This window comes from Heloderma suspectum, chromosome 3 (assembly GCF_057233095.1).
Source record: "Heloderma suspectum isolate Gila_16-S chromosome 3, 16-S_ref, whole genome shotgun sequence".
NCBI classification, from domain to species: Eukaryota; Metazoa; Chordata; class Lepidosauria; order Squamata; family Helodermatidae; genus Heloderma; species Heloderma suspectum.
The window spans coordinates 136,611,852-136,632,670 of record NC_139460.1 but is presented as its reverse complement, the minus strand read 5'-3'; the positions used below and the strand labels follow the sequence as shown (position 1 = coordinate 136,632,670).

The 20,819-nt window shown below is 44.0% G+C and overlaps 1 pseudogene; it reads left to right on the top strand.

Annotated features, from left to right (window-relative positions):
* Positions 1 to 20,446: 20,446 nt before the first annotated feature.
* On the top strand, positions 20,447 to 20,582 carry LOC146350275 (U2 spliceosomal RNA; annotated as a pseudogene).
* The last annotated feature ends 237 nt before the right edge of the window (positions 20,583 to 20,819 follow it).

Below are 20,819 nucleotides of genomic sequence, written 5' to 3'. Positions count from 1 at the left end.
TTTTTGTATATTTTATATTTCACTATTTTAAATGTTCTCTGTACCCAGAAAATTCCTTGTTACTGGGGTGGGGGAATAAAAAATACATTTAATAAACAAGACAGAGAGGAGCACCAGCATTTGGTATAATGGTAGGCGTGTCTATTTCAGTTGTGAAGTCGGGCTCACTAGGGAGGGGGTAGATATGGTTTTGGTTTGCATTTTAATATGAATTGTTCTAATCTGCACTTCCTGAACTAATTTATGAACCAATATGCCATTAGACTTTGGTTTTCACACATCTCTGATGCCATTCGCCGATAAACAATGCATACAAAAAACACATACAACAGGGAAGGTACTATACAAAATGGATATATATATATATATATATATATATATATATATATATTTATATACACACACACACACACACACACACACACATACACACACACACACACACACACACACTACTGTGCAAAAGACTTAGGCCACCACCAGCTTTGTTGTTTTAGCAAAGTTTTAATAACCATAATAATGGTTATTATTAAATTAAAATAATAATTATTTTTCGGTCTCTGTATTAAGATACAAACAGAAAATACAGGAAATATGTACAGGCAACAGTCAGTATTTAGTGTGACCTCCCTTGGCTCTAAGCACATCTTGAATTCTTTTGGAGAGACTGTCCTGAAGTTTTCTGAAGTAATCTTCTGGTATATTATACCAGCCTTCTTTCAGCACTTCCCAGAGCTCTTCTTTAGATGTAGGTTGTCTTTTATTTCTTTCTCTGTCCAGGTGATCCCATACTGCCTCTATAATATTCAGGTCTGGACTCTGTGGAGGCCAGTCCATGATTGTGTTTTATCAGCTGTTTTCCTCAGTAAATGATTTCACTGCATTAGCAGTGTGCTTGGGATAGTTATCATGCTGAAAAATGAAGCCATTCCCAATCAGGCACTTTCCAGAAGGAATGGCATGATGAATTAAAAACCTGTCTGTACTTTTCAGCATTCATGATCCCATCAATACGGACAAGATCGCCAACACCACTGGCAGAAATGCAGCCCCAAACCAGGACAGACCCTCCACCATGTGTTTTACTGAAGACTGCAAGCACTCATTCGTCCATCTCTCTCTAACTCTTCTTCTCACATAATGTCGATGATTGGACCCCAAAATTTCAAACTTGGATTCATCACTCCATAATACTCTTTCCCACTGATCCTCATTCCAATCTTTGTGAGCTTTAGCATATCTTAGCCTTTTTACCCTGTTCCCCTTCTGCAAAAGTGGTTTCTTGGCTGCTATCCTTCCACAAAGACCATTCCTGGCCAGGCGCTTGTTGTTACTCTAGTGTAAGGGGAGGTCACACTAAATACTTGCCACTTTAGCCTATGGAAGCTGTTTTTTTCTGTTTTTTTTTCTATTGTTGAATACTGCATACAAATTTCCTGTATTTTCTGGTTGTATTCTAATGAAGAGACTGAGAAATAATTATATATGGTCATTATACCATTGCTAAAACAACAAATCTAATGGTGGCCTAAGACTTTTGCACAGTACTGTATGTGTGTGTGTGTGTGTGTGTGTGTGTGTGTATATATATATATATATATATATATATATATATATATGAAAGTTGCTTACAAACATTGTGTATTTTAGGAAAAAATACACACAGAATGCTGTATGAATTTTCATGCTGATGACAGTGCACAAGAAAATATGCACAAAATGTTCATGTGGGCTTAAAAAAAAGCAAGCTGATAGGGAAATGATACAGAAAAGAATGTGCGCTTGAAAAAATGTGAACATTATAGAAAGTGAAGCAGACAAATTAGTCCATATCTAGGGCTCACAGAGGGACCCACTATGATTCCTCTTTTTATAGTATATCTCTCTTCACTCCCACTTGCATGTAGTCAATTATGTACACAATTTTCTGTGTATTGGAAAGTGGTAAGGGGCAAACAATAGCAAATATTGTGGTCTAGAACAGGGGTGAGCTGAAAATAGACCTCCAGATATTTTGGACTTCGACTCCCAGCATTCCTCACCATGGGCCATGCTGGAAGGGGCTTCTGGGGGTTGAAGTCCGAAACATCAGGGGATCTACCTTCTGCCAACTCCAGGTATAGAAAAGGGAATGTTTTCTTTTATCTGCAAAACTCTGTCACTCTGGAGGCTGTCACTGGCTGCTGCTGGTGATATTTTTGAGGGGTTTTCTGTGGACCAGGATTTATTGAATAGGTGACAGTAGTGACAAGCCTAAAGGGATGCTTTCTTTGTGTGTGCGTGTGCATGTGCGGTGTTTATGATTGTTTAGACTACATTTTTTTTAACACACACAATAAAACAAACTTTTTGTAGTTTGATCACTGAGGAAGACCTGTGTCGAAACGCATTTGGTCATTTTATATTATTCCATATTGTGCTTGTATTGATCATTTTAATCTGTGTTTTTCTAGAAAATAATTTTAGTATAAAGATTCCAACAAAAAACAATTTTCTTTAGAGTTTTTAAATTGCACTAATTTGTGGTGCATCCCAATTCATTGTTTCTTGTAAAAATTAATAAATCCATTGTTGTTATCTCATTAAAGCAGTAGGAATGGCTACTGATAACTCTGGTGATTCCCTGAGATTGTGGAAGCACCTGGCAATTAGTCTAGAAATAGCTTTCTATTGTATTACAAATTCTGAGCGTCATTAGAAGTATCTTCTGTGTCATTTTCGTGAGGTTTTGCTGATGCATATGAATTTCAGGTCAGTACTTTACCCAGGCAGTAACTGACATGGGAAAGGGCTGCTAGCTCACTAACAAATCCCTGCTTCAGAAAAAAACAACAACTCCTGGGGTGGTAATCGCACTCAGACCCATCTGCCTTGGTCCAAGGGATTAGAAAACATTGGCATAGCACTACAAAACATATCATTTTGAAGGCTATAATCCTGTACACACTTTCGTGGGACAAAGCCCATTGAACACAGCGGGGCTCCCTTCAAAATATTCAAGTGTAGTATAAGAACATATGAAAAGCCCAGTTGGATCAGATGAAGCATCCATCTAATCCAGACTTCTGTTTTCAGTGTTGGCCAGCCAGATGCCTCTGGGAAGTTCACAACTAAAACATGAAGGCAGTAACCCTCTCCTGTTGTTAGCCCCCTGCATCTGGCATTACCTCAGAACATGGTTACTAGCCTTTGCTATACCTTTCCTCCATCAATTTGTCTCATCCTCCTTTAATGCCAGTTTAAGGGTAGCTGCCACCACCAGAATTCACTTGTGGTAGGGAATTCTCTAAGTTCATTATGCAATGAATTCCATAGGTTCAGACTGGAATCCTATGCATACTTCCCAGGGAACAAGTCTCATTGAACATAGTGGGTTTTGCTATGGAGGAAACATGCATAGGATTGCATTGCATGGCTCTGTTGTAGGGAACTGTACCTCCATGTGTCTGTTCTGAATGGGCTGGACATCTGTCTTGAATAGAGTGCAGGCTGAGGCTGCATGTCACAAAAATGAACCTCTGTGATCAAAATAAGGCAATCAACCTTTGTTCTTGGAACCCCTGTGGTCTTTGGATCCCAACAGTGCTACATCCTGCATTGTGACACAGTGCCAGAATCAGTGGTGCTCTCCCAGAATAGTACATTTTGGAAAATAGATGCTAGTCGTGGCATGCACATCCACCTACTGACCATTCAAACTTTCCTCTTTTCTTATTTTACTTTAGCCTAACCCTTATCCAGTCAAGTTTTCTCTGCACGGGTGAGTTTTCTTGGACCTCTTCCCTGCCACCGGATGAGACAGGTGATGGACAGGCTAGCTGAGAGATAAGTGAGAGGTAAGACAAGAGCTTTCATGCATTTTGGAGAGGCTTCTGAAATTCTCTGCATCCAGATTTCTCTCCGGATGTTGGCATATCAAATGATCTGGTCTTCTTTCTGAAGTGAAATCAGTTTAATAGGTTATGGGGTTTATTTCCAAATTTTATTCAGTGCATGCCCAGGTGGCCATAACTTTTAGTTCTTTCAGATCATTTGTTCCCGCCACCCCGCAGCCTGATAATGTGTATGTGTACGCATACATTGATAAACCATTGCTCCCCCCAAAAAAATCTTGATGTGATTGTACTTAAGATTGTGTAAAGATTCTCTCTCTTTTTGCAGTATTTGAGCAAGGCGTGTTCATAGTTATGCATTTTGATAAAACTCTGCAAAAAAGAAAAAGAAAGCAATTTTCATGTGATTGTACAAAGAGCTATACCTAGGGATGTGTGAATCCCACAATGTCCAGTCCAGGGGAGGTCCATTCCAGGGAAATCTGGCCCTCTTGGGGCTCAGCAGATTTCCCTGGAGCCCCTGGTGTGTCCTCCAGATTTCGGTGTTTTCTCTCTTTCTGTAAGTAGGGCAAAATACTCCAATTGCAGCTGCAATAAGCAAATTATGACTGTAATTAGCATGTTTTATACCATTTGCGGCTGTAAAGGGCTTAGTTATACAAAAATTGTGGCCTCAATTGGAGGATCTTGCCCTGTTTACAGAAAGAAAACCCCCCACCAAGATCTGGAGGGTGTGCCAACAAGGAGAGCCAGTCTACTGTGGACTACACAGGTCAGATTCTCAGGTATCTGATCTCATTCAGGTCTGTGGTGGATTTCTCCAGCATCCCTAGCTGTACCATGCATGATTCTTTTTGTGTGGTGTTATTAGGGATAGCACAGGCATCTGGGAAGGGGGGTGGAGTCTGACAGACTCCCCCTTGCTTACCCCTCCAGACCCCACTCACCAAGCTGCCTCCACCACCCACCCTCACTTAGAATCATAGAATAGCAGGGTTGGAGGGGCCTACAAGACCATCGAGTCCAAACCCCTGCTTAATGCAGGAATCTAAGTCAAAGCATCCCTGACAGATGGCTGTCCAGCTTCATCTTGAATGCCTCCAGTGTGGGAGAGCCCACTACCTCCCTAGGTCATTGGTTCCATTGTCATATTGCTCTAACAGTCGGGAAGTTTTTCCTGATGTTCAGCCAGAATCTGGCTTCCTGTCACTTGAGCCCATTATTCCGTGTCCTGCACTCTGGCATGATCGAGAAGAGATCCTGGCCTTCCTCTCTGTGACAGCCTTTCAAGTACTTGAAGAGCACTATCATATCTCCCCTCAGTCTTCTCTTCTCCAGGCTAAACATGCCCAGTTCTTTCAGTCTTTCTTCATAGGGCTTTGTTTCCAGTCCCCTGATCATCTTTGTTGATCTACTCTGAACCCTCTCCAGCTTGTCTGCATCCTTCTTAAGGTGTGGTGCCCAGAACTGGACACAGTACTCCAGATGAGGCCTAACCAGTGCTGAGTAGAGGGGAACTAGTACTTCATGGGATTTGGAAGCTATACTTCTATTAAAGGTAAAGGTGTCCCAAACCAGTCGTGTCCGACTCTAGAGGGTGGTGCCCATTTCCATTTCTAAGCCGAACAGCCAGCGCTGTCCAAAGATGCTTCCGTGGTCATGTGGCTGGCATGATTGAACACCGAGGTGCACGGAATGCTGTTACCTTTCCCGCCGAAGTGGTACCTATTTATCTACTTGCAATTTCTTGCTTTTGAACTGCTAGGTTGGCAGAAGCTGGGACTGAAGATGGGAGCTCACTCCATCATGCAGCACTTGGGTCTCCAACTGCTGTCCTGCTGACCTTCCGGTCTGCAGTTCAGCGTCTTAACCACTAAGCCACCATGGCCCCTCTGTTAAGGGGCCCAAAATAGCATTTGCCTTTTTTTGCAGCCACATCACATTGTTGGCTCATATTCAGCTTGTGATCTACAACAATTCCAAGATCCTTCTCACTTGCAGTATTTTTGAGCCAAGTATTGCCCATCTTGTAACTGTGTATTTGGTTTCTTTTTCCTAGGTGCAGGACTTGGCATTTATCCCTATTAAATGTCACTCTGTTGTTTTCTGCCCAGCGCTCCAGCCTATCCAGATCACTTTGAATTTTGTTTCTGTCTTCCACGTTATTAGCTATCCTGCCCAATTTTGTGTCATCTGCAAAGTTGATCAGCATTCTCTGCAACTCCTCCTCCAAGTCATTAATAAAAATGTTGAAAAGCACTGGTTCCAGGACCGAGCCCTGAAGTACCCCACTCGTTACCTCTCCCCAGTTTGAGATGATCCCATTGATAAGCACTCTTTGAGTCTGATCCTGTAGCCAACTGTGGATCCACCTGACAGTTGTTTCGTCTAGCCCACATAGAATCATAGAATCATAGAATAGTAGGGTTGGAAGGGGCCTACAAGGCCATTGAGTCCAATTCCCTGCTCAATGCAGGAATCTTTGAGCTAATCAGGATATCATGGGGCACTTTGTCGAAAGCTTTGCTGAAGTCTAGGTATATTATGTCCACAGCATTCCCACAGTCCACAAGGGAGGTGACCTGATCAAAAAATGAGATCAGATTTGTCTGGCAGGACTTGTTTTTGACAAATCCATGTTGGCTTCGAGTAATCACTGCATTGTTTTCAAGGTGCTTCCAGATGGATTGCTTTATCATCTGCTCCAGAATTTTCCCAGGGATTGATGTCAGACTGACTGGTCTGTAGTTCCCAGGTTCCTCCTTTTTACCCTTTTTGAAGATAGGAGCAACATTAGCCCTCCTCCAGTCATCTGGCACTTCACCCATCCTCCATGATTTCTCAAAGAGAATGGACAGCAGCTCTGAGAGTTCTTCTGCCAGTTCCTTTATTACTCTAGGATGCAGTTCATCTGGCCCTGGAGATCTGAACTCATTCAAAGTAATTAGGTGTTCCTTGACCATATGCCTATCGATCTCAAGCTGCAATGCTGCCCCTTCAGCCTGTACTTCACCTTTGCCAGGGGGGTCATAGACCCTCTTTTGGGAGAAGACTGAGCCAAAGTAGGAATTGAGCACTTCTGCCTTTTCCTTGTCCTCTGTTATCATTTAGCCATCCTTATTTAATAGCTGAACAACCATTTCTTTCCTCTGCCTTTTACTATGCACGTAGCTGAAGAAAGCTTTTTTGTTGTTTTTAGCATCCCTCGCTAAACTCAGCTCGTTCTCAGCTTTAGCCTTCCCTACGCCATCCCTGCAATTCTGTGCTACCTGCCTGTACTCTTCCTTTGTTACTTGGCCTTCTTTCCACTTCCTATATGTATCCTTTTTTGTTTTCAGGTCATCCCTAAGCTTTTTGTGAAGCCACATAACATTGGCTTCTTCTATTGTCTTTCACCTTTTTATCTTGTTGGAATTGTTTGTTAGTTGAACCACCATTTCTTTCCTCTGCTTTTCACTATGCATGTATCTGAAGAAAGCCTTTTTGTTGCTTTTAGGGATGTACAAAAGTCCCCTTACCTGGCTCCGCCGGGTTCTGCTGGGGGGGAGGTGCTCCGTCCCTCCCCTTGGAATCCTCGCCAGGGGGGGAGGCGCTCTGTGCCTCTCCCCCGGAATCCTGGTCAGCTGGCTCCGCTCCGCTCCGCTCTGTGGGGATTCCACAGAGCCGCCGGCTGGCTCCGCCAGCAGCCGGACATCCGGCCGCTGGCTAGCAGGGATGCAAATGGCGGCGGCCATTGCTGCCACCGTTTGCATCCCTGTAGTCAGCCATGATAGGCTATGTAAAGACTTACGTAGCCTGTCACATCTGGCTTAAAAACCCCCAAAATAACACGTGTACACAAATGGCGGCAGCTACGGCCGCCGCCATTTGCGTTCCTTATTTTTGGCCGTCTTAGTCTACGTAAATATTTACGTAGACTAAGACGGCGAAAATAAGGGGGAACGCAAATAGCATCCATTTGCGTACGCGTTTTTTTTAAAAAAACAGACGTGATAGGCTACATAAGTCTTTACGTAGCCTATCATGTCTTGTAAAAAACAAAAAAAACACAAAGCAACAAGACTGCAAATGGTGGCGGCGGCAGCTGGTCGGAAGACCAGCCGCTGCCGCCGCCGGAGCCACTGCCGCCCGGAAGATCTGCCCCAGGTAAGTCTCATCCCGGGGGGGATCTGTGGGGGGGAAGGGGGGTGGCAGGCCATTCTGCCACAGATTTCCGGGGGCCAAATGCACTGGCATTCAGCCTCACTGAGATCCGTGGCGGAATTCTCTGCCATCCCTAGTTGCTTTTAGCCTCCCTCGCTAACCTCAGCTTGTTCTCAGCTTTAGCTTTCCTGATTCCATCCCTATAATTCTGTGCTACCTGCCTTTGTAGCTTGGCCTTCCTTCCACTTCCTGTATGTGTCCTTTTGTTTTCAGGTCATATCTAAGCTTTTTGTGAAGCCACATTGGCATCTTCTGTTGTCTTCCACCTTTTCTTCTTGTAGGAATTGTTTGTAATTGTGCCTTGAGAATTTCCTTTTTTAAAAGCTCCCACCCATCTTGGACTCCTTTTCTTGTTAGAGTCGCTTGCCATGGGACCTTACTTATCATTGTTCTGAGTTTGTTAAAATTGGCTTTCCTAAAATCCAGGGTATGCATTTGGCTACACTTGGCTTTTACTTCCTTTAGAACCAAGACCTCAGGTGGTCACTTTCCCCCAGAGTTCCTGTAACTGCTACTTTATCCACTAAGTCATCTCTGTTGGTTAGGATCAAGTCAAGGATAGCCGATCCTCTAGTTCCTCCTTCCTCTACTTTCTGTAGGAGGAAATTATCAGCAACACAAGTCAGGAATCTCTTGGAGGGGCCATGTTTTGCAGAATTTATCTCCAACAAATATCGGGGAAATTGAAGTCCCCCATTACTACTACATCATGCTTCCTTGAAACATTGGCTATTTGCTTTTCAAAAGTTTCATCCTTGTCTTCTCCTTGATTGGGTGGCCGGCAGTAGACTTCAACCACCATGTTCCTTTTATTCTTTGCTCCATTTATTTTAACCGAGATGCTCTTGATGGGGCTACCAAGCTCATCCTCCTGTATTTCTGTGCAGAGATATGTATTTTTCACATACAGTGCAACTCCACCTCCCTTTCTGTTCCTCCTATTCTTTTTGAACAAGTTATATCCTTCAATTGCTGTATTCCTGTCATGGGAGTCATCCCACCAAGTTTCAGCTACACCTATCAAGTCATAATTTCCCTCCTGTATTAAGAGTTCGAGTTTGTTCTGTTTTTTTCCCGTACTCTGGGCATTAGCGTATAGACATCGAAGACCATGTGCTTTATAGTCTGGCTTTCTTCCTACATGTTTCTGAAGACTATTATTGGGTGCTATTAGAGCTGTTCTCTCCGTTGCGGTGCATGAGCCTTCATCCTTTGTTATCCCCAACTTTACATCTCCCTCCCCTGTAGGATTCAGTTTAAAGCCTTTCTGATACAGTTCTTCATGCTGTGGCCAACACGTTCTTCCCAGCCTCTGTGAGGTGCAACCCATCCCTTGCCAACAGTCCATCTTCCAGGAAGTATAGCCCGTGGTCCCAGAATCCAAATCACTTGCTGCACTGTGCAAAATGCTGGAGTGCTTGGTGAGCGGCTGACAAGCATTGTGGGGCTGCCTGTCCCCCATAGAACTGTTCCCATAGAGAGCTGTGATTATCCACAAAATGGTGTCTGTTCCCTGTTCTGCATAAGACATCTTTACGTAAAAAGTGGCCGATCATGTCATCTTTGCTTCTGTAACTTCGCTGTATCAGGGCCGCATGATCAGGGAATCGCAATCCTTCTCTGATGCATGTGTTACTTGGGAGTTTCTCTGATGCATGTGTAACTTTGTGCTTCTCTGATGCTTGTGTAACTTTGCTGCTTCTATGATGTTTGTGTTACTTCACAGCTTGAAAAGTGCTCATAAAGAGGAAAATGGGTTGGGAGCTATAACTCCCTGGCAGTTTGCTGGAATGGGTCAAAACTGCACAGGTGGGGTGCCCTCAGGGTGACCTTCCAAGTGCTCTACTGCATAATAGCAGAATTTAGCTTCTTCATCAAAAAGTGCACATAACAGGGAAGAGGGGGTGGGAGATATAATTCCCTGACAGTTGGCTGGAATGGGGTGAAATTGCACAGGTGGGGTACCCTCAGGGCGACTCTCCAAGTGCTGTACTGGATAACTCTGCAGTTCTGCTTTTTCATGGAAAAGTGAGCATTTTCCCCCTTATCCCCCCACCCCCTATTTCCCCTACCCCTGTTCCTATTTTTTTAAATTATTTTTGCTTGGCATTTTTGTGCGTTTTTAATTGTGTGCATTTTCAGAGTTGTGAACACAGATCTTTCCCTCTACTCTTTACTTTGCCATTACAGAAATGCACATTAGCGCTTTACTGCGGTAGCGATCTGGGAATCGGGATTGTGCAATCATGGGAGGCTGTTATTGACAGCAGGGAAGCCTGTCATTGTGAGCAGGGAGAAGTGGCCGGAAACAGAGAAAGTGAGCGGGAGCTATAACTCCCTGACTGTTTGCTGGAATGGAGCAAAATTGTGCTGGTGGGGTGCACTCATGGGGAGCCTTCAGATGCTGTACTAGATAATTGCAGATTTTAGCTTCTTCAGTGAAAAGGGAGAAGCTCTTCCCCCAGTCCCCCATTTTCCACTATTCCCTGCCATTTTGTGGAGAATTGTGGCTAGGCTCGCTATGGGGACAGGAGGCACCACAGTGCTCGTTGGCCATTTGCCAAGCCCTGCAGCAGCTTGCGTTCCTCCTGGATTTTCACAGTCTCCTCACTTCCCTGCAAAATGGGAAGTTGTTTTTCTGCTTCTTTCACAGAGAGCGTGAGAATTTTGGGGAAATTTCTCAGTGTGCAGGGCTTCAGTGCTTATCTTACAGTAAGGAGATGGCTGAGGCATGGTGATGGTAAGTGCTCACTCTTTATTTTACAATTTTTATCCCGTTCTGTCCTTGCAGCCTTTCTGGCTACTTGAGCTTTCTAAAACATGGTATTAGCTAAGCTGTTTCACCTCACTGTTATCTAGGAATGTACGAAAGTCACTTACTTTTTCGCAGGGGTGATTTGCAGTGGGGGGGGAGGCACTCCACAGATCCCGCTGAAATCCTAACCTGGCCGGCTCCGCTCCACGGCAACTCTGTGAAGCTGCCGGCCTGGTGCATTTGCAGGCATATGGAGCCTGCGGACACAAACGGTGGCGGCTACGGCGGCTGCCATTTGCGTTCATGTTTTTGGCTGTGATAGGCTATGCAAATATTTACGTAGCCTATCAAGGCGAAAGACAGGAGCGCAAATGACGGCCACTACGCCATGTGCACCCCAGTTTTTTTACCGTGATAGGCTACGTAAATATTTACGTAGCCTATCATGGCAAAAAAACAGGAATGCAAATGGCGGCTATGGTGGCCGCCATTTGCATTCCCTTTTTTGCCGTGATAGGCTACATAAATATTTACATAGCCTATCACGGCCTCCTCAGGGACACAAATGGTGTCCCTGCATTAGCCGTGATGGGCTACATAAGTATTTACATAGCCTATCACAGCCTAAATGGTGAAGCAAATAGCGGCTGCAGATGTGGCCGCCATTCACAAAGCAGCGCAAACGGCACCAGGTGAGTGCTCCATTTTACATGCCTTTCGTGGGGTGGTGGGGCGGGGGGCTTCATTCTGCCATGGATTTCGGGGGGCCGTATGCACTGGCATTTGGCCTCACTGAGATCCGTAGCGGAATTCTCTGACATCCCTACTGTTACCCTGCATGAATTGAGAGTGCACCCCAAAGACATCCAGCATTGTGTGGAGTTTTTCAAGACCCTCATGATTCTTCTTGGCTGCAAAATGCTTCCCATGATCAAGGAGAGACCCTGGCTGTTGGTGGTTCTCATTTTGGGGTTTGGAGAATGACTGGATAGCAGGGTGGCCGGTATGTTTTGCCAAAAAAGAGGGAATGCACCACTGAAAAAGAGGAAAAAAAGAGGATGACAACTTGCATAAAATTTACATACGCAAATATATGTGTACATGCAAATTTGGAGATCATTACTAGAATTTGAACTTCACAGAAGGTAAGCAAATTAATTCCCATCCAAACCACCCTCCAAAATTCTTGCATTAATTTCCATCCCACTGATATGTCACCCAAATCTGTTCTCTTATTCAATTAATTTATCCCCAGATGATCCAGATCTTGCTCCAATTTCCCTTCAGTAAATTACCCCCATTCAGTTCAATCATTCACATGCCTGACACTGGCTCAATTATGTTAAAATGAAAGAAAAATTAGCAGCCACCTCCAGCCATCCTTTTTGTCCAAGACAAGATAGATCAAAACCAGATGCTTTTCCTGGCCCTTAAAATGCTGGATGGTCTAGTAGGAAAGAGGACACCAAGGCCAGATCTACACCTCATGTCATATTGATCCAATCCCAACATGGCGATGCTATATTCCTCTTGTGCATTCATACCTCGTAGCACACACAGTGACATCTGTTGTGGTAGTTTGGATAATACAGAATAAAATGCAGGAAATAACGCTGGAAAAGCGGCACACAGAATGCCTAGTGTGCCCCAACAGTTATCAGTGTACTTCAATACCGATAAAAAGCACTAGTGTAGACCTAGCCCTGGCCACACTAAAAGATGGGAGGGGTTTAATTTCTCTCACTCAGCCTTGGATTTTAATCTGAGCAAGAGAAGAATTTAGGAGCTCCGAAATGAGCTGAGGTGAGCCGTATAAGTCCCCCAGGCTCATATGGGGGTCTGAACCAGGAGGGCTTTGCTGGCATCTCCAATACAAGGAGCCCTGCTTATAGCTTTCAGGGCATACAATGACACTGAGGTGAAAGTCTTACTTCAAAACTGATTGGTGGACATTTTAAAGGCTCATGACTGTGTAGCCGCACAATCACTGTCTTGTGAGTGGACCGATTGATTCAAGGAAGTGCTAGAGAACTTAAGTGCTTGCCAATACAGAATAATAGCTGTAAAAAGTGCAGTGATTTCCTGCAAATAACTACGAACAAAAGTGTACTAATGTCATGTTACCTGCCTCCTAATTGTGCCAAATGCCTTTCAAATCCAATATGTCCCTGGACCCTTTTTTTCTGCTCTTGATACTGGCTTCTTGTGCTTTTTTTGTGGGTGTTTCAGATACCTTTTTTTTCCTGACTCAGGTCAGATGTTCTTCATATGCCCGTTAAGTGTGCACATCTTCAACTCAAACAGGAACGACATTTAGTAGATCCCAACATTAGCAAATAATATTAATATGTCAAACCTAATTTTAAACAGGTTTTCAGCTCATGTAAATTTTATGTAAAGAGGCTTTGGGTACAAACAATCCACATGGAAACATTCTTTCTCCATTTCATAAGTGTGATTGAAATGAACTGGCACAGGGCGAGAGCATGGTAGTAGTGCATTCATTTCAGTGCAGCTCAATCCAGACAGTTTCCAGGTGAACAGCAGCACCCTGTATGGTTAAGAAGGGTGTCTTCTTCGCAGAAATATATTGCAATTGAAATATTCCTAACTTTTCACAGGGCCAAACTAGATATGATGGGGGCAGCTGCATTTTAATCTGTGACACAAATGCTCCACTCATGTATAAAGCAGGGATTGGGGCCTCTCTGATTTTTCTTAAAAGGTGGGTGTGGATGATTGAAGCTTAACCCCCCCCCCCCAACACACACACCTTATCCCAACCTGGTTCACATCTTCTATAGGGATGGGTGAGAATTTGATTTGATTTGGTTTTGGTTTTTTATAAGAACTACCAAAATTCAAAAATCTCTTCATAAACAGGACAGAAAGAAAGAACCTGTGATTTAAACAAATGAATGTGAAACTAACAGATTCATCCATCCAGGCCCAGGGCTTTGAGTGTTTAGCTGTTCAAAGTCTGGATTGGAATCCTTGTATATTCAGTCATGTTTGTGGTGCCGAATCAGGGTTGCCACCTCTTTTTTTTGGCAGGCTCCTCATCTTTAACAGCTATATGGCAGGCAGGTACAACAGGTTCCTCTCCATGCTCGCAATAGTTGTACCTATTGAATTTGGCCAGTGCAGATGGGTGAGAATTCATTCGGGGTTATTGTTTTTTTAATAAGAACTTATCAACGTTCTCAAATGTATTGATAAACGGGTCAGAAAGAAGATTGAAAAAACCGTAATGTGGGGGAAAGCCAAATTAACAGATTTGTCCATCTCTAATCTGATATGGGAGCCTGGCTGAGAGATGCCCGAGGTGACAGTGCATGACTAGGTAACATGGGGAAGGGAAAGGCTTCACTCCCCTCATTTGTGTCCACCTTTTGATAAATTAGATCTTCCACCCATCACTATACATGGATGGGGTGTGAACAACAGTCCAGGCTACCTCCATCATGTCTAGTTTGGGCTATCCTATTTTATCCTACTTAATTACTTCTTCAGTTCTTTGCTTCCTCCCTACCACTTGACATTGGCTCCAGGTGAAGATCCTTCCTCAAGTGTCTCTTTTCTCATTTGGCCTCTTGCACAGCTGTGAAATGTTCACGGATTATGTCAGAAAACAAAGTGGTGATCCCGCTTGGAGCCATTGGGTTAAGGCTAATACTGTCAGCATGCATGATTTCTTTCCCAGAAGTAACATATTCATTTCTCTATTTAGATGTCTATCAGGTCCAGCAGTAGAGCTTCAAATGAGATATAAACAAAATATGTCTGACTAAAACTGGAGAATATTCTAATTAAAGCTTAACCATGGCTACCAAAGATCTGTGCAAGCTAAATACGGTCTTACATGTTTTCAAAGAAATTCTGGAAAATCTCCAGAGGAATCATAGTTACAGATGAACCACCAAGAACACCTTTCTACATCCCCCTTTCCCTCCAAACGTGGGGCCAAACTACACATTCTTCAAATTACACACAGCAGAACAAATCTAGGCACGATGGGCTTATTTACCTCAGTGTAAGCAGGCATGGGCCCAATTTGGATTCAGACAATGGCACTCTAGGAGGGGGAGATTTAAGCTTCCCCCCCCCCCATTTTTGTCCCCAAATCCTACACACTTCCATAGGAGCGGGGGTGTTAAAAAAGGGGAAAAAATCTTCATTGGAATCAATGAGGATTTCCCCCCCCCTCTTTTTTATCCCCTCTCCCCCAGTGGTGGATTTAATTTCGGGATGAAAAGGGGGGGAAAGCTTAAATCCCCCCCTCCTGGAGTGCCATGGTCTTGATCATGCACACTTGATCAGGTCCATGCACACTTCCACTGAGGGAAAATGCCAATCATGCATAGCACTGCTACACATGTTTTGAAGAACCTGTAGTTTGGCCATTAGTGAATGGATAGAATGATCACGAGGGTACTCTCAGAAGGGATGAGCAGTGCCAAACAAACTGTGGAAGGAGATTATTTTTAAAGTGAGTCTAAATTTCACCATTATTTTTACACAGAAACTTTGCCCCAATGTGAGAAATGTCTGTAACTGATCTGTGGTTAAAAAGCACAAGTTTCAGGAAATAGAAAAAAGGACTTTGGATGGTCAGTTGAAGTATTTCAGGGCTAAGCTGAAAATGGAGTGAGGCTGAGGGAAGAAGTGGCTGAGGACAGGCCACACTTTCCTCATACCTCTGATCCTGGGTAATCTGGAGGAATTTCCAAAGGCTTATAGCCTCTAAGCCAGGGCTGGGCAACACGTGGCCAGAAGGTCACATATAGCTCCTGCCACTCTGCCCCCCCAAATCTTTTTTTTTTTTTTTTAAATGGGGAAAATGGCATGCATAGTGGTTACAGAGGACCAAACGGGTAAAAATTAGCTTCTTTGCAAGCTAATTTTGACCCTTTTGATGCTCCATAGCCTCTACGGATTTTTTTAAAAAACATTTTTCAGCACCTACAATGGTGTATGTGTGTGCAGCCCATGGGGGGTGGGGAGGCCCACCCCTGCTCTAAGCCTTTCCTTCAGCTTCAGTGATCTGTCTGCTGCCCTCTCCAAGTTGACAACACAGCTCCTCTTTGTGGACCAAATAGCACATTACAACTTCGCTCCTCTTTGTGGACCAAATAGCACTATTGATGATATTCTCCATGTATAAACATGATAGATGACCAAGTGGTAATGCAGACGAGCCTTACCACTTCCTTGTTAACAACAGAGTAACAGGCTATGGCTTATGACTGAGTCACATGGCTGACATTACAAACCACTGAACCAGTACATAGTAAACTGATCCATCACATGGCTAATATCCTTGGAATTTATTTATTTATTTATTGCATTTATACCCCGCCTTTTTTCCTCTTGCAAGGAACCCAAGGCAGCTTACATTATCCTCCTCCTCTCCATTTTATCCTCACAACAACAACCCTGTGAGGTGGGTTGGGCTGAGAGTCTGTGACTGGCCCAAAGTCACCCAGTGAGCTTCCATGGCCAAGTGGGGACTAGAACCCGGATCTCCCAGCTCATAACCAGTAAAGTCTATAAGGGAGATGGAGAAGGAAAATTCCTTGATAAATACATAGCTAAGGAAAAGTGAAACAAAAATTTGAGCCTGTCTGTTCTGCTATAATGGTAATCTTGGTTATATGATGTGTAGGGTTTTCTCAAACTTAATTTCATTTGGAATATTTTCCTTCTTGGCTTTGATTATACAAACCCATTTCCTCCCCACCATGGGATTCATAATGAAAATGGGTTCTGAACCTCAAGAATGGCTGCAGATTGTAGTAAAATATATAAAGGAATGTCTGGAATTAATAAATTATAATATTTTAATTTCCTAAAATGTGGAAAGGGTTGGGTAGGCTTGGAACTATTTGACATGTAGGATTTTGACCAGAAACACACATGTCCCCCACATTTTCACAGATGTATCAGAGCTGACATTATGCAATAGCATAGAGAATAAGACAAATATTTATAGACTGAAATAAAAGATTTCAGAGGCTGGCGAGCTACTTGTTGTCATAAGGATTTTGCTCCCCTGATTTATTTTCTTCCCTTTAAAAACTAGTCCCTAATCAGATGGAAAACTGTTCCAGACAAATAATTCTGGAAAGCCATTTGATATTGCTACAACACTAGCCAGATACTGTCTGTAACAACTCAACCCTTTCTCCCCTCTTTTCTGCTGCTGACTGCCTGACTTGTTTATTTTAACTCAAAGCTTGGGGAGAATTCTGGATCCACAGGAACTACTATCTCTACTGCATTGCCCTAGATGTGCTGTGTTGCTAGAGATCATCAAGATTAGTAAACTACCTAAAGCAGTCCCAGAGGCTAAGCAACTAATTAGCATTCAGGTAAACTTCACTAACCTGGAAATGTATAATGCCTGTTAAGCTTGTGGAGGTCATGTGATGTATCCATCCACTTGCATAACTGTAGGTGACTTTGGTTCATTTCCTTTTTGCATCTCATGCAGCACATGCCTCATACACTATATATGTTGGCTTGTAAACCTCATTCCTACTTTCTGAGTTACTTATTAAATGGGAAAGTTATTTTGCTCTCTCCTAATGTCTGCTGGGAGACTCCCCCCCCCCCACCATAGGGCTACTGTTGGCAATCTCCTTTGATTAACTGAATATCGACTTACGCTCCAACAGACTACCTTTGGAACTGTATTAATCCTTATTTCAACCAGAAATATAAACCACCTCCCACGTTTTTTTATAGGCTTTCAGTATTTTGCCAGCAGTGTATCAGTTCCATATTTTCATCACTAAATATACTTTTTATTAGAGGTCTGTGTACTTTGGACTCCCTAATTTCTTCTACCTTGGCTCTGTCAGCATTTTGTTCTCTATTTGGTTAATTCTTTTTTCTCTCTCTCAATAGCCACAAAATAATTACAAAAGCTTTCATTTTCCCCTCCCCAGAATATTTATAAGCTATAAAAAAGTTCATTGTAAATTCCCCATAAGAAGCGACTCATTCTAATAACCTCAACAGAATTTGCCCAAGACTCGACAAAGAGTGGGAATGAGCTTATAGCATTAAGGGGGCTGTTTAAATTAATATTGGTCTTGATCCAAAGAATTGTGCAACTAGTTCTGCATGCTGGGGGGGGGGTAGTTTCAAAAAATGGTCCTGTGTGCTGCATGGCAAACCCCTTTTGAAACTGAGGAGAGTTTGAAAAACAATTGTAATAAAGCATGGAGATCTGCTGCTTCAAAGAAAAATGTCAAAAAAACTCTTTGGGTGTGCCCAATCCTTTAAGCATGTCAAAAATAGCCCTGTGGATCCTGGCTGTGGTCTGAACATAGGGCTTCACTACTCTTTTTATTATCCCTAGGTACTGACAAAGCAAATTCTACCTTGTTGCAATGGCTCCGGGATGTAGAGATATAGGGCTTCTTCACATGGAGCTTTTATTCTGCTATTGAGATTGCTCTCTCACAGATATTTGTGAGTCTTTTTCATGACATTGTCAACCTCCAGGGGACATCCAGAGGTTTTTCCTGGTTATTCCATGTTTAAAAGATCCAGAGAAAACGAGGTATCAAAATTATCTTGGATTGTTACGCTATTAAAACAGCCACTAGATGGTGCTGTTTCATTGAGTTCTATGGAGCCATGAAAATTAAAAGCTTCCCCTCTCAGCAATCACATGGTTGTCATCTGGGAGCCTATGGTAAATGTGGGAAGGCTCCACAACGGGAGGTTTTCTTTAGTGTAACAGCACCTGCAGTCTCAAATAGCTGAGATTGCAAGCTGAGCATTGAATAAACTGCATGTCTACCTGAGTCTTTGCTTTCTAATCCTAGTGTTAGGTTGATTTACCTAACATTAAAATGAGAGTAGGGATGGCGGAGAATTTCTCCCCGAAACTTCGGGGGGCTGAGCGCCAACGTGTTCGGCCCCCCGAACAAGTTTCGGGGAGAAATTCTCCGCCCCCACCCCACCCCCGGGACGGGACTTACCTTTCCCAAATGTCCCTCCCGGCGGCAGGTCCGGCCGGCGGTTCGTCGGGTCTTTGTCCGGGGCGGGAGCAGCAGCCGGTCTTTCGACCGGCTGCCGCCGCCGCCATTCCAATAATAAAAAAAAAACCACCCCCGTGATAGGCTACGTGACGATTAACGTAGCCTATCACGGCTAGATTTGCAAAGTCAGCCGTGATAGGCTATGTAAATCGTCACGTAGCCTATCACGGGTGACTTAAAAAAAAAAAAGCGCGTACGGATAATGGCGGCCCCCATAGGGGAGCCGCCATTCCCGTTCCTTATTTGGTTGCTGTAGTCTACGTAAAGATTACGTAGACTACGGTGACCAAATAAGGAATGCGAATGGCGGCTCCCTATGGGGGCCGCCATTTGCGTACGCGCTTTTTTTTTTTTTAAGTCACCCGTGATAGGCTACGTGACGATTTACGTAGCCTATCATGGCTGACTTTGCAGATCTAGCTGTGATAGGCTACGTTAATCATCACGTAGCCTATCACGGGGGCGTTATTTTTTTTTAACTTTTAATTTTGCGGCCAGGCGAGGCGCCTCCTCCCCGGCCTGAATTTCAGCCGGGCGAGGCGGGAAGCCTCCCCCCCAGCCTGAATTTCGGCCGGGCGAGGCGGGAAGCCTCCCCCCCCAGCCTGAACTTCGCAGGGAGAGCAGCGAAGCGCCTCCCCCCCACCGCGAAGCAAGCTGCGAGACCAGGTAAGTGACTTTCGTGCACCCCTAAATGAGAGTAGGTTTTTTTTTCCTTGGGCATCGCTAAATATCCTTCCCTGAGCAAGTTGGGAGGGATAACCTAAGGGCATCTCTAAGGAGTGTGGAGTTTGTTTTTGTAACCCCCTATGTTAAGAGTGGGTAACCTGAGACCTGGGGGGCAAATCTGGTTTTCCTGTGGTCCCAGTCTGGCCCTCCAGGGTTCCCCAGATAGCTCCACCCCCTTCCCCCTGACTGCCAATCATTTGGTGGATTCCAAGCTTTTGTGCATTTCCCCCCTGTTCTAGAAGTTTGAAATGCCTCCCCCAAGGCTTCGTTACTGGCAGTAAGACCTTTAAGCTACAATACGCTGATTTGGGGGGGATTTTTGTCCCTGCCCCTTTTGCCATTGCCCCACCTTAAATTGAATGTTGAGCTGTAGTTCTTTCAATATTTTAGTAATATGGCAAATGATGGGGTTTATTTACAGTGAAGAAGAAAATGTGTCAAACAAAAGTAGGCACCAATATGGGAAATACTGCTCATTGTTTTTTCACATCATGGATCCTCTTCACAGAATGTGTTGATGATCAAGACATACATGTACAATCTCCCCAAAGATATGATGCTATTTCATAAGTTTGTGGCCCTGACCGAGTGTGGGCTAGCACTGCACTGCTGCTAGCCATCACCTTCCTGCTGTCTCCCCGCTTCTCAAGGATAAAAACTTCTGCTGTTCCAAAGGCCACCACTTATTTTCATGAAACTCTGCAGTCCCCTGAAAATGGGCATTCTTTCTTCTGTCTCTTTCATGGGGAGTAGGAGAACTTGTGGAGTCGGGGTAGGGAGCTGCACTCACCTTATTAAATGTACAAGGTGGCTGAGCATTCTCCCCTCCCCCCCTTTTAAGCAGGTAAAAACACCCAGCATGCACTCCCAGAGGCATTGCTTCTTGGCCTTTTGGCTAAGATCAAGTGCAGTATTTGTTCTTATCAGTTTAATATCTGATAAGTCCGCGAGAGCCAGTGTATGGTGTAGCGGGTAGAGTGTTGGACTGAGAGATCTGGGTTCTAATCCCCACTCGGCCATGAAGTTCACTGGGTGACTTTGGGCCAGTCACTGACTCTCAGCCTAACCTACCTCACAGGGTTGTTGTGAAGATAAAATGGAGAGTAGGAGGAACATGTAAGCCACCTTGGAGTCCTTGCAAGAGGAAAAAAGGTGGGACATAAATGTACTACTACTACTACTACTACTACTGAGGCTCTTCACACAAGGGCTTAGAGCCAGGCAGCCCTCCCTAGAAGGCCACATAAC